Source organism: Mustela lutreola, chromosome 2 (genome assembly GCF_030435805.1).
Source record: "Mustela lutreola isolate mMusLut2 chromosome 2, mMusLut2.pri, whole genome shotgun sequence".
Classification (NCBI taxonomy): domain Eukaryota; kingdom Metazoa; phylum Chordata; class Mammalia; order Carnivora; family Mustelidae; genus Mustela; species Mustela lutreola.
The window spans coordinates 62,636,395-62,650,179 of record NC_081291.1 but is presented as its reverse complement, the minus strand read 5'-3'; the positions used below and the strand labels follow the sequence as shown (position 1 = coordinate 62,650,179).

At 39.4% G+C, this 13,785-nt stretch overlaps 1 pseudogene; it reads right to left on the bottom strand.

The window, feature by feature from the left end:
* Window positions 1-12,606: 12,606 nt before the first annotated feature.
* On the bottom strand, window positions 12,607-12,698 carry LOC131826200 (U6 spliceosomal RNA; annotated as a pseudogene).
* Window positions 12,699-13,785: the final 1,087 nt, after the last annotated feature.

The following is a 13,785-nucleotide window of genomic DNA, read 5'->3' as shown; positions in this document are numbered from 1 at the left end:
TGTAAAGGCTCCAAAGTCACAATACAGCTGTAAGTTTCTCTAATAAAGTAGCTTCTGACAAAGAATGAGAAGAAATAACTAACCCAGGTTTGAAAGAAAAGGGACAGACTTTCTATGGAATTAATATTTAATTAAAGCTCTAAAGGACAAAAATACAATAGAGCAAAATTCTGGTGACGCTGATATACCTAATGAAAGTTCATAAACAAGGTGCGGGTAGCAAAGAGTGTGTGGGAATGTTGGTAAGAACAGTGGGGAAGAGTCATCCCTGAACATGTTCTTAAATGAAGCAATTCTTGTGTTGTTTTAAAGGGTAAATTGGAGTTTGCCTAATGATTAGAGAAGGATGCCTCAGCTTATGGAAGTTCAAAGTGATAAACTACTGGAGATATTTTCATGTATATTTGTTGTTGCTTCTAGTAATGGTGATCTAAAAACTCCTACTTAAGACAACGTAAAAATCCAGACAAAATAGCTTTTAAAGTTAAAAATATCAGAATGATTATAAAAATAAGTGAGGGATTACTGGGCCAAAATACGAAACACAATGAGAGTCTAGAGATATATGCCTGAAGCCATTTTAGCTATGAGAGCATTTGAAACTGCTAAAACACACTGAGCTGTGTTTTTAATAGACACTTGATACTAGAGAAACAAAATTCAAAATCCAGCAGCAATCAAATTTGAAAACTTTGGTACAACCCAAATTTAAGTTGAGATCCCCAAAGCAAAAGGAGAAGCAGATATAAGACTATAGCCTACCTTGCCTTCTGTGTAAACTGAGAAAGTCAATCACTGAATTTGGAATATGATTGTCTTGTAGAGTCTCAGATATAAGAGAAAATCCTGCCAAGGAGGACCATACCATTATTATAGCTCTTAATTATCCCTACTCATTAAGAGTTTCAAATATAATGCCTTGAACATAGCAAAATGTAACAAAGCACATAAAGAAAAACCATTAACAAGATCTGATAGACAAAATGGGATTAAGTATGATGTTAATATGATCAATAAAGATTGTAAAATGGCTTGATTACTCTGAGCAAAGAAATGAGAGGGGAAGCAAATTGAAAAGAAACTGAAACTAAAAATGATATTGAGAAAGATTTTATAAATGTATTAAATGGATACTCTAGAACTTTAAAGATCTGACAGCTAATTTAAGATACCACAGGGGTGCTTGGGTGGCTCACTTAATTAAACCTCCAATTCTTTTTCCTTTTTTTTTTTTAACACCTTAATTTTATTTTATTTCTTTCATTTTGGCTCAGGTCATGATGTCAGGGATGTGAAATAGAGCCCAGAGTTGGGCTCTGTGCTGAGCCTGGAGCCTGCTTAAGATTCCTTTCCCTTCTTTTTCTATCCCTCCCTGCGCTCTCACTTGCTCGCTCTCTCTTGCTTGCAAATAAATAGATAGATAGATAGATAATAGACAAAGCAAAATAAAAGCAGATTATGAAAATAAATATACAGATTTTGAAATGAAAACAGGTTCAAAACAAAATAGAGAAGACCTACACAGCTAAAAGTTCATTCAGAAAATCTACTATTCAAGAAGTCAGTATGACACAATGTTAAGATATCAAAAGATTTGAGCATGTACTTTACAGAAAGGGTAATCCAAATGGCCACTCATATATAAAAACTGTTTATCTTTATTATGAATCTGGAACTAAATTAAATTAAAAATAAATTAAAACCTAGAATGACATACTATTACACACTTACCATATTGGGCAACAGTGAAAATGTCTTGCAAGAATGTGAAAGAATGACAGTGCACATAATAAAAACATATGAGGTAAGTTGGACAATATTTAGAAAACTTAAAAATTAAAAAAAAATTTGGTCCATTTCTAGAAATACATCATGGAACTGAATGAATATTTTCACCAGGATATGCAAACATGATTATAGTTATTTCATTCATAACGGCAGATTAGTAGTGGTATATTTGCACAATGTTACATTAAATAAGAGAGAATATTAACAAACTGGGAGGAGGGGCTAGGTTGTTATCATAAACAGATCTTCTATGGTGCTAATTATGTTCTATTTCTCAAAATCTTTAAGTTGAAAAAGTTTTCAAATTTATATCTAGATAGATAGATAGATAGGTAGGTAGATGATAGATAGACAGATATCCCAGAAGCTGCAATGCTCTGCTATGACAAGGCTTTAAAGGGCTTTTCTATGCTCTACTAAATACTTTAAACCATTCATTATATCATAGCTCAGTGTTCAAATCTCCATTTGTTTCCTCAGTTTCCTAATATTTATCTTAGGGTGACCTGATCCAGACTTTTGATCACCTTTGTCTAAATATTTCTATTTTAACAAAGTCCTTTGGAACATTCAGAGACTAAAACTTAGAAAAATACTCTGATTGTTATCTCACTCGAGTGGAAAATATATAGTTACCCATTAAGTAATGATATCCATGACATTTTTAATTCTTGGGAGCTTTTGGTTAAATGAATTTTTTAAGCTACCTTTAAATGAAGCTTTAAGCCATCACCACATGAATAAAATTAAAGAACTAAATGAAAACAAGCCAAGTATTTACAGAGTAATAGAATGTGCAGTGGAAAGAGTACAATTCTGAAATCATAAAGCCTAAATTAGTGTGATGCATCTTTACTAGCCATGTAATCATAAACCAGTTATCTAAATGTGTTAGCCTCAGTTTTTTCACCCATGAAATGGTGATGATAATACTTATTATGCAGAGTTGTTGTGTGGATGTAATGAAGCATGGAGCATGAGAGTCTCATATTCCATGCGAAAATGATAGCTATTTTATACTTATAATAATTCTAATAGTAGAAATTAAATTGTTCAAAATGATAATATTCATTTATATTGAGGCATTGTATTGACATTCATAGACACATTTACCAAAATAAATTTCATTTTACTTTACCTTCTCTGAGGATATATATTCCCTAATTCAATATGAATCTCATTATGAATAATAATTATCATAATAAATATGCTGATTTTTCTTCTTTTGAGGGAAGTATCCTTTACTGTTGAACATAAAGAAACTTAAGCAAGTCTGTCTTATTCAAAATTTGCATGCTGCTTTCTTATGAAACTAGACTTTAGAGTTGTATGAAATAAATTCATGCAGTTAAGACATTTATGTTTGGAAAAATGGGTGGTCAGTTTAGTATTTCAAAAGAAGATTTTAAATTTAAACCTTAAAACTGAGCTCTTTCAGCCTTATTTATAGACCATCCTTCATGCTTCCTAAGTACTCCTTCATTGTAAACTAAGTAATAGTTTTTGTCACAGTGTCGATAACTAAAATGGAATTTATATTCTATTATTTCAGAGTTAGTTGCAGTTTCTACTTCCTTACTTCCTTTTTTGAAAAATAGATTAATTCTACAAAACCTTTTTCCAGCTTTATTGAAAAATAATCGACATATTATAATTTGTAAATATAAGAAATGATTTCTTATAACATTGCAAACTTTTAACATTGTGTAAATTTTGTACAATTTGATAAATTGGCATACATCTGTATTGCAATATAATCTACATAAAAATGTTAATACATCTACTATCTCATATAGTTGCCACTGTTTTTTATGCATGTATGGTAAGGAATTTTAAGATCTACTCTCTTAGCAACTTTTATGTATATGGTACAGTAGAGATGAACTTCAGAGGTCTTGTGGGTTTTGTTCCAGACCGCCTCAATAAAGTGATTATCTCAATAAACTAAGTCAAATTATTATTATTTTTTTTTTGGTTTCCCAGTGCAAATAAAAACTTATGTTTCCCAGTGCATATAAAAAATAAACACTATACTGTACTGTTCAAAAGAATTATGCCTTTAAGGAAAAACAATGTATATACCTTAAGTAAACGAGTTCTGAGTTTTCAGTGGGTCATAATTACTGATCACAGATCACCATAACAAATACAATAATAATGAAAAAACTTGAAATATTGCAAGAATTACCAACATGTGACAGAGAGACACAAAATGAACAAATGTTGTTAGAAAAATGGTGGCAGCAGACCTCTTTTATACAAGATTGCTATAAACTTTCAACTTGTAAGAATGTAATATATGCAAAGTTTAATAAAGGGAAGCACAATAAAAATGGATGAATATATTATTAACTATGATCATCATGCTGTACATTAGATCCCCAGAACTTTTTCATATTAAGGTTGCAAGTTTGTACCCTTTGACCACCTTATTCCACCCCCGGTTCACCTCTTGTCAACTCAACTCTAAGTTTCCATTAGTTTGCTTTTTCTTCAGATTCTGTATGTAAGGGATATCATAATACATAAATTAAAATATATATAAAATCTTTGAAATATTTCACTCAGTATAATACCTTCAAGATCCATCCATGCTGTTGTAAATGGCAGTATTTCTTAATTTTTCATGGTTCAGTAGTATTCCATAGTGTATATTTACCATACTTATTTTATCCATTCATCCATTAATGGATACTGAAGTTATTTCCATCTCTTGCTTAGAGTTAATAATTTTATAATGAACATAAGAGTGGAGATATGTCTTCGAATAGTGACTTCGTTTCCTTTAGATATATACCTAGAGGTGGGATTACTGAATCATATGGTAATTTTACTTTTAATAATATGAATAATCTCCATACTGTTTTCCATACAAATTTATATCCCTATCACAGTGCATAAGTTCCCCATTTTCCCCAATATTTAACAAAATTTGTTAGTTTTAATTTTTTTGGTAGTATATATTCTAATAGGTAGTAATATCTTGTTGTGTTTTTCAGAGGTAAACAACAACAACAACATAATGACTTTGCCCTGAGTTTTTACGTTGAGCACTTTTTAATGCTCCTGTTGGTCATTTATATAACTTTTTTGAAAAAAAAGTCTATTGAGATCCTTTTGCTATTTTTTAAATTATATATATTTTTCTATTTGTATCTGTTGGTTATTAACCTCTTTTCAGATATAAGATTTGTAAGTATTTTCTTCCATTCTGTGAATTGTGTTTTCATTCCCCCCCCCCTTTTTTTTTTGGCAATGCAGAAACTTTAGTTTGATGTAATAGCATTTATTTATTTTTGCTTCTTTTGCTTCTGTTTTCGGCCTAGTATCCAAAAAACTATTGGCAAGACCAATGTCAAGGAGAATTGTCCCTATGTTTTCCTTTAGGAAATTTAGTTTCATGCATCACATTTAAGTCTTTAATTTATTTCAAGTTAAGATTTATGAGTGATATAAGGTTCCAGTTTCATGCTGGTTTATGTGACTATTCAGTTTTAAATATCATTTATTGAACAGACTTCCTTTACCCTTTATATATGTAGGCACCTGTCAAATATTAGGTGACTGTATGAAAGGATTTATTTCTGGATCTCAATTCTGTTCAACTAGTTTATTGGTCTGTTTTTATGCCAGTATACTTTATTGTTTAGAGCATGAGGGCTTTGTAGGTGCTGAAGAGACCAGCTCAGGCAAACAGGAGCATGCCTCAGACCGGACACTGATTTCCCAAAGAATGCTGTGCTTTTCCAGAGGAGATGCCAGGACAAAGAGGCTTTCGCTCTATGCGGGTTTCTCCGATCGTGCTGCGAATACTAGGCTAAGGCAAGCAGCAACAGCAGCCCTCAGAACCGACTCTGATTTCCCAGCGACTGCTATGCTTTCGCAGAGATTTTCAGCTTGGCACGAAACGCACTTCGCTGCTGCTTCCTCAGAAAGGCTTTGGGTGTTCACTCTGCGTGGCAGGGAAGAAGAGCCGCGGGAGAGCTTGTGCCTCTTGGGACTTGCTTTCCTGGCCTCCGAGTTTACGCCCGGGATTCACCTTGCTATTCAGAACTAAGCAGACACAGTCACAACCCTGCAGCAGCGTGCTTGGCCTAGCATGGCACTCTCTGCCTATTACCATCTCCTGGGCTAGGTTAGGCTTTGCTTTTTGCTCCAGCTCTCAGGCAGACTCGGGGTCGAGGCCAGTGCCTTCACCACAGGAGAGAGGAGGAGACAGGATCCCTGCACACGGCCCGTGCACAGATTAGGGAGATTTGGGGGACTGTGCCCACTCCTTCCCCTTAAACCCCGTCCCTCCTCCAATCTTCCACATCCTGGAGGAAGATGGCATCTGACTGCCCGTTATTTTGGGAGCTGTTTCTGCGAGTTCAGCGTAGGCAACTGGTGGCTAGCGCATGTGTGCCCCAGGGACAGGTGGCCAAGGAGCTGCTGTCTCCTTGGGCCGAGAGGCTCAGGACAGGCATGCTTTCTGCCCAGACTCCTTCCTAAGAGTGGAGCACGCGCCTCTGCCCTAGTCGTCCCCTCATGTCTCCTTAGCAGCCAGGCTTCTATCTCACAGCACAGGGAGCGGGTGACTCTTGTCTTGCCACCGGCCTGCTGTTCGTGGCAGGGCTGGCTATCCGGCTTCCCGAGCGTTTCCCATCCCTAAGGCCAACGGCTCCTTCTCTTCTCCGGGGGCGGTGTGCTACGCCTTCCCCACCCTTGGCTTCTCTCTCAGGCATAGTGGATGCTAGGCCAAAGAGTATTTCGCTCCATGCGCGTATCTTCCACCCAGCTGCGGAGACTAGCTCAGCCAAGCAGCCGCAGCAGCCCCAAAACCAACTCTGATTTCCCAAGGAACGCTGTGCTTTCCCAGGGGAGTTGCCCAGGCAAAGAGGCTTTCGCTGTATGCGGATTTCTCCCACCGCGAGACTGGGCTCAGGCAAGCAGCAGCAGCCCGCAGAACATTTCTCAGAGAATGCTGTGCTTTCCCAGAGGCTTTGGCTTGGAGCGAAGTGCACTTTGCTGCTGCTTCCTCAGCAAGGCTTCAGTCGCACAGGGAAGAAGAGCTGCGGGAGGTGTTCGCTCTGTCGCATCAGGGAAGGAGAGTCGCAGGAGAGCTGGTATCTCTAGGACCTTGCTTTCCCGAGCTCCATGTTGGCGCCCTGGGTTCACCCTGCCAGGCCGAACTAAGCAGACACAGCCACAACCCTGCAGTAGCGTGCGTAGCCTAGGATGGCACTCTATGCACACTACCATCTCCCAGTGTAGGCATCGCTTGGCCTTTTACTCTGGCGCTCAGGCGGATTCTCAGACTAGGCCAGTGCTTTCCCCACAGGAAAGAAGAGGTGACAGGATCCCTGCACACACCCCGTGAACTGAATAGGGAGCTATGGGGGACAGTGCCCACTCCTTCCCCTTAAACCCCGTGCCTCTACCAAGCTTCCACATCATGGAGGAAGATGGAATCTGACACCCCGTTATTTCAGGGAGCTGTTTCCGCGAGGTCAGCGTAGGCGCCTGGTGGCTAGCGCATGTCTGCCCCAGGGACAGGTGGCCAAGGAGCTGCTGTCTCCTTGGGCCCAGAGGCTCAGGACAGGCATGCTTTCTGCCCAGACTCCTTCCTAGAGTGGAGCACGCGCCCTGCCCTACTCATCCCCTCCTGTCTCCTTAGCAGCCAGGCTTCTGTCTCTCTGCACAGGGAGCGGGTGATACTTGTATTGCCGGCTCTCCTTTTCGCAACCGTTTAGACCAGAAGGCCAACGGCTCCTGCTCTTCTCCCCGGGCAGCGGGCTGCACCTTCCACTGACATGCTCCAGGGGACCGCAGTGAAAATTGTGTCCCTTTCCTTAAGGCTCTTTCCACAGGCGCAACCGCGCTTCTCTCTCAGGCAGAGGGGATGCCCAGGAATAGAGGATTTAGCTCCATGCGTGTTTATTACATCGTGCTGCGAAGACCAGCTCAGGCAACAGGAGCATCCCTCAGACTGGACTCTGATTTCCCAAAGAATGCTGTGCTTTCCCTGAGGGGCAAAGAGGCTTTCTCTCTATGAGGGTTTCTCCCATAGTGTTGCGAATACTAGGCTAAAGCAAGCAACAAAAGCAGTCCACAGGACTGACTCTGATTTCCCAGCTACTGCTATGCTTTTGCATAGGTTTTCAGCTTGGCGGGAAGCGCACTTCTCTGCTGCTTTCTCAGCAAGGCTTTGGGTGTTTGCTCTGTCGCATCAGGGAAGGAGAGTCGCGGGAGAGCTGGTGTCTCTTGGACCTTGCTTTCCCGGGATCCATGTTGGCGCCCTGGGTTCACCCTGCCAGGCCGAACTAAGCAGACACAGTCACAACCCTGCAGCAGCGTGCGTGGCCTAAGATGGCACTCTATGCACACTACCATCTCCCGGTGTAGGCAACGCTTGGCCTTTGGCACTGAACCTCAGGCGGATTCGCGGACAAGGCCAGTGCCTTCCCCACAGGAGAGGAGAGGCGACAGGTTCCCTGAACACCGCCCGTTCACTGGAATGGGGAGCTTTGGGGGATTGTCCCCACTCCTTGCCCTGCAAACCCCCTGCAACCTAAAATGCTGTCACATGTTGGAGGAAGATGGCATCTGACTGCCCGTTTCTCGAGGGAGCTGTTTCTGCGAGTTCCGGGTATGGCGCCTGGTAGCTAGCCCAAGTCTGCCCTAAGGACAGATGGTGAAGGAGATGCTGTCCCCTTGGGACCAGAGGCACAGGACAGGCCTGCCTTCTGCCCAAACTCCTTCCTCAGTGTGGAGCACGCGTCCCTGCCTTAATCGTCCCCTCATGTCTCCTTAGGAACCAGGCTTTGTCTCTCCGCACAGAGGGCGGGTGACACTTGTCTTGCCACCGGCCTGCTCTTCCTGCCATGGCAGGCTACCCTGCTTCCCGTCCTTTTCCCGACCACAAGGCCAACGGCTCCTTCTCTTCTCTGGGGGCGGCGTGCTGCGCCTTCCCCAGACTTGCTCCTGGGGAGTGCAGTGACAGACGTGTGCAATCACGCTTCTCTCTCAGATCACAAATACACAACATAACCCTACACCTAAAGGAGTTGGAGAAAGAACAACAAAGGAAGCCTAAACCCAGCAGGAGAAGAGGAATAATAAAGATCAGAGCAGAAATCAATGAAATAGAAACAAATAAACAAAAACCACAAAACAACAACAACAACAACAACAAAACAATAGAACAAATCAACGAAACTAGGAGCTGGTTCTTTGAAAGAATTAATAAGATTGATAAACCCCTTTCCAGACTTATCAAAAAGAAAAGAGAAAGAACCCAAATAAATAAAATCATGAATGCAAGAGGAGAGATCACAACCAACACCAAAGAAATACAAACAATTATAAGAACATACTATGAGCAACTCTACGCCAACAAATTCAACAATCTGGAAGAAATGGATACATTCCTAGAGACATATAAACTACCACAACTGAATCAGGAAGAAATAGAAAACCTGAACAGACCCATAACCAGTACGGAGATTGAAACAGTCATCAAAAATCTCCAAACAAACAAAAGCCCCGGGCCAGATGGCTTCCCAGGGGAATTCTACCAAACATTTAAAGAAGAATTAATTCCTATTCTCATGATACTGTTCCAAAAAAATAGAAATGGAAGGAAAACTCCCACTCTCTTTTTTTTCTGAGGCCAGCATCACCTTGATCCCAAAACCAGACAAGGATCCCATCAAAAAAGAGAACTACAGACCAATATCCTTGATGAACACAGATGCGAAAATTCTCACCAAAATACTAGCCAATAAGATTCAACAGTACATTAAAAGGATTATTCACCACGACCAACTGGGATTTATTCCAGGGCTACAAGGTTGGTTCAACATCTGCAAATCAATCAATGTGATACAACACATCAATAAAAGAAAGAACAAGAACCATATGATACTCCCCATAGATGCTGAAAAAGCATTTGGCAAAGTGCAGTATCCCTTCCTGCTTAAAACTCTTCAAAGTGGGGCGCCTGGGTGGCTCAGTGGGTTAAGCCTCTACCTTCGGCTCAGGTCATGATCCCAGGGGCCTGGGATCGAGTCCTGCATTGGGGTTTCTGCTCAGCAGGGAGCCTGCTTCTCCTCATCTCTCTCTCTGTCTGTCTCTCTGCCTATTTGTGATCTCTCTCTCTGTCAAATAAATAAATAAAATCTTTAAAAAAAAAACTCTTCAAAGTGTAGCGATGGAGGGCACATATTATCAATATTATCAAAGCCGTCTATGAAAAACCCACTGCACATATCATTCTCAATGGAAAAAAACTGAATACTTTTCCGCTGAGGTCAGGAACACGGCAGGGATGTCCGTTATCACCACTGCTATTCAACATTGTACTAGAAGTCCTAGCCTCAGCAATCAGACAACAAAAAGAAATTAAAGGCATCCAAATTTTGCCAAATTGGCAGAAGAGAAGTCAAACTATCCCTGTTTGCAGATGATATGATACTGTATGTGGAAAACTTAAAGGACTCCACTCCAAATCTGCTATAACTTTTATAGAAATTCTGTAAAGTGTCAGGATATAAATCAATGAACAGAAATTGGTTGCATTTTTTTTTTATACCAACAAAACTGAAGAAATAGAAACTAAGGAGTGAATCCCATTTACAATTGCACCCAAAACCCTAAGATACCTAGGAATAAACCTAACAAAGAATCTATACTCAGAAAACTCTAAAGTACTCATGAAAGAAATTGAAGAAGACACAAAGAAATGGAAAAATGTTCCATGCTCCTGTATTGGAAGAACAAATATTGTGAAAATGTCTATGCTACCTAAAGCAATCTACACATTTAATGCAATCCCTATCAAAATCCCATCCATTTTTTTTCAAAGAAATGGGACAAATCATCCTTATATATATAAGGAACCAGAAAATACCTCGAATATCCAGAGGAATATTGAAAAAGAAAGCCAAAGTTGTTGGCATCACAATTCCAGACTTCAAGCTCTATTACAAAGTTGTCATCATCAAGATAGTAGGGAACTGTCCCCAAAACAGACATAGATCAATGGAACAGAATAGAGAGCCCAGAAATACACCCTCAACTCTATGGTCAACTAATCTTCAACAAAGCAGGAAGGAATGTCCTATGGAAAAAAGACAGCCTCTTCAACAAATGGTGTTGGGAAAATTGAACAGCCACATGCAGAAAAATGAAATTGGGCCGTTTCCTTACACCACACATGAAAATAGACTGGAAATGGATGAAGAAGCATAATGTGAGAAAGGAATCCATCAAAATCCTTGAGGAGAGAACAGGTAGCAACCTCTTTGACCTCAGCAGCAGCAACTTCTTCCTAGGAACATCGCCAAAGGCAAGGGAAGCAAGGGCAGGAATGAACGACTGGGATATCATCAGATCAAAAAGCTTTTGCACAGCAAAGGAAACAGTTAACAAAGCCAAAAGATGACTGTCAGAAGTTATCTGGGAGAAGATATTTGCAAATGACATACCAGATAAAGGGCCAGTATCTATCCAAAATCTATAAAGAGCTTATCAAACTCAACACCCTAAGAACAAATAATCGAATGTAAAAATGGGCAGAGGACATGAACAGACATTTCTGCAAAGAATACATCCAAATGGCCAACAGACACATGAAAAAATGCTCCACATCACTCGGCATCAGGGAAATACAAATCAAAACCAGAATGAGATACCACCTCACACCTTTCAGAATGGCTAAAATGAACAAGTCAGTCAATGACAGATGCTGGCGAGGATGTGGAGAAAGGGCAACCCTCCTACACTGTACGTGGGAATGCAAGCTGGTGCAACCACTCTGGAAAACAGCGTGGAGGTGCCTCAAAAAGCTGAAAATAGAACTACCCTATGACCCAGTGATTGTAGTACTGGATATATACCCTAAAGATACAAACGTGGCATTCTGAAGGGGCACATGCACCCAAATGTTTATAGCAGCAATGTCCACAATAGTTAAACTATGGAAAGAACCTAAATGTCCTTCAACGGATCAATCAATAAATAAGATATGGTATATATGTACAATGGGATACTGTGCAGCCATCAAAAGAAATGAAATCCTGCTATTTGTGATGACATGGATGGAACTAGAGGGTATTATGCTTGGCAAAATAAATCAATCTGAGAAAGACAACTATCATATGATCTCCCTGCTATGATGAAGTGGAGATGCAACACAGGCGCTTTCGGGCGTACGAAAAGAAAAATAAAAGAAGATAGGATTGGGAGGGAGACAAACCAACAAAGACTGAATCTCACAAAACAGACTGAGGGTTGCTGGGGGGAGGTATGTTGGGAGAGGATGGTGGGGGTATGGACATTGGGGAGGGCAGGTGCTATGGTGAGTGATGGTGAGTGCTGTGAAATGTGTAAACCTGGTGATTCACAGACCTGTACCCCCAGGGATAAAAACACATTATATGTTTATAAAAATTTTTAAAAAATAATTTAAAAAGTCCATTAAAGAAAAAACACATATTGCAAGCCCAGAGCTAATCTCATATTCAATCAAAAAAGTTTGAAAGTTTTCCCCTTAAAGATCAGAAAAAAGACAAGTGTGTCCATTTTCACTACTCTCATTTGACATAGTACTGGATGTCCTAGCCAGAGAAACAAGGAACACAAAGAAATAAAAGACTCCAAAAAAAAAAAAAAAAAAAAAGGAAGAAGTAAAATTTTCTTTTTTTGGATAACATGAACTTACATGTAAAAAAAATCCTAAAAACTTCACAAAAAAATTTGAATAAACAAATTTAATAAAGCTGCCAAATACAAGATCAATATATAAAAGACAGGAATTTTGTTTTGTTTCGTTTTTTTAAAATAGTTTTTCATGTCATCCTTGCTCAGTGATCATGCTAATCTTCTCTGCATCATTCCAATTTTAGTATATGTGCTGCCAAAGTAAGCACAAGACAGGAGCATTTTAACACTCTAATGATGAACTATCTGAAAAAATAAAGAGAACAATCTCATTCTCAATAGCATCAAAAATAATAAAATACTTCGGAAAAGATTTAACTAACAAGATGAAAGATCTGTACCCCATAAACTATGACATTGATAAAGAATTTGAAGGAGACATAAATGGAAAGATAGCTCATATTTATGAATGGTAAGAATTAACATTGTTAAAATGTCCATACTACCGAAAACCATCTGTAAATTCAATTCCTATCAAAAATCCAATGTTAGGGGCGCCTGGGTGGCTCAGTGGGTTAAGCCGCTGCCTTCGGCTCAGGTCATGATCCCAGGGTCCTGGGATCGAGAACTGCATCAGGCTCTCAGCTCAGCAGGAAGCTGCTAACTCTTCTCTCTCTGCCTGCCTCTCTGCCTGCTTGTCATCTCTCTCTGTCAAATAAATAAATAAAAAATATTTTTTAAAAATCCAATATTTTTTTTTACAGAAGTAAGTAAAGAATCCTAAAATTTATATGAGACCATAAAAGACAACAAATAATTAAAGCAGTTCTGAGAAAGAATGAAGAAGCGAAATTACACTTCTTGATTTGAAACTATACTACAAAGCCCTCGTGCTCAAAACAATAAAGTATACTGGCATAAAAACAGACCAATAAACAAGTTGAACAGAATTGAGAGTCCAGAAATAAATCCTTTGATACAGTCACCTAATATTTGACAGGGGCCAACATATATAATGGGTAAAGATAGTCTGTTCAATAAATGATATTTAAAACTGAATAGTCACATAAACCAGCATGAAACTGGAACCTTATATCCCTCATTAATCTTAACTTGAAATAGATTAAAGACATAAATGTGATGCATGAAACTAAATTTCCTAAAGGAAAACATAGGAAAAATTCTCCTTGACATTGGTTTGCCAATAGTTTTTTGGATACCAGGCCAAAAACACAAGCAAAAGAAGCAAAAAATAAATAAATGGTATTACATCAAACTAAAGTTTCTGCATTGCCAAAAAAAAAAAAAAAAAAAAAAGGGAATGAAAACACAATTCACAGAATGGAAGAAAATACT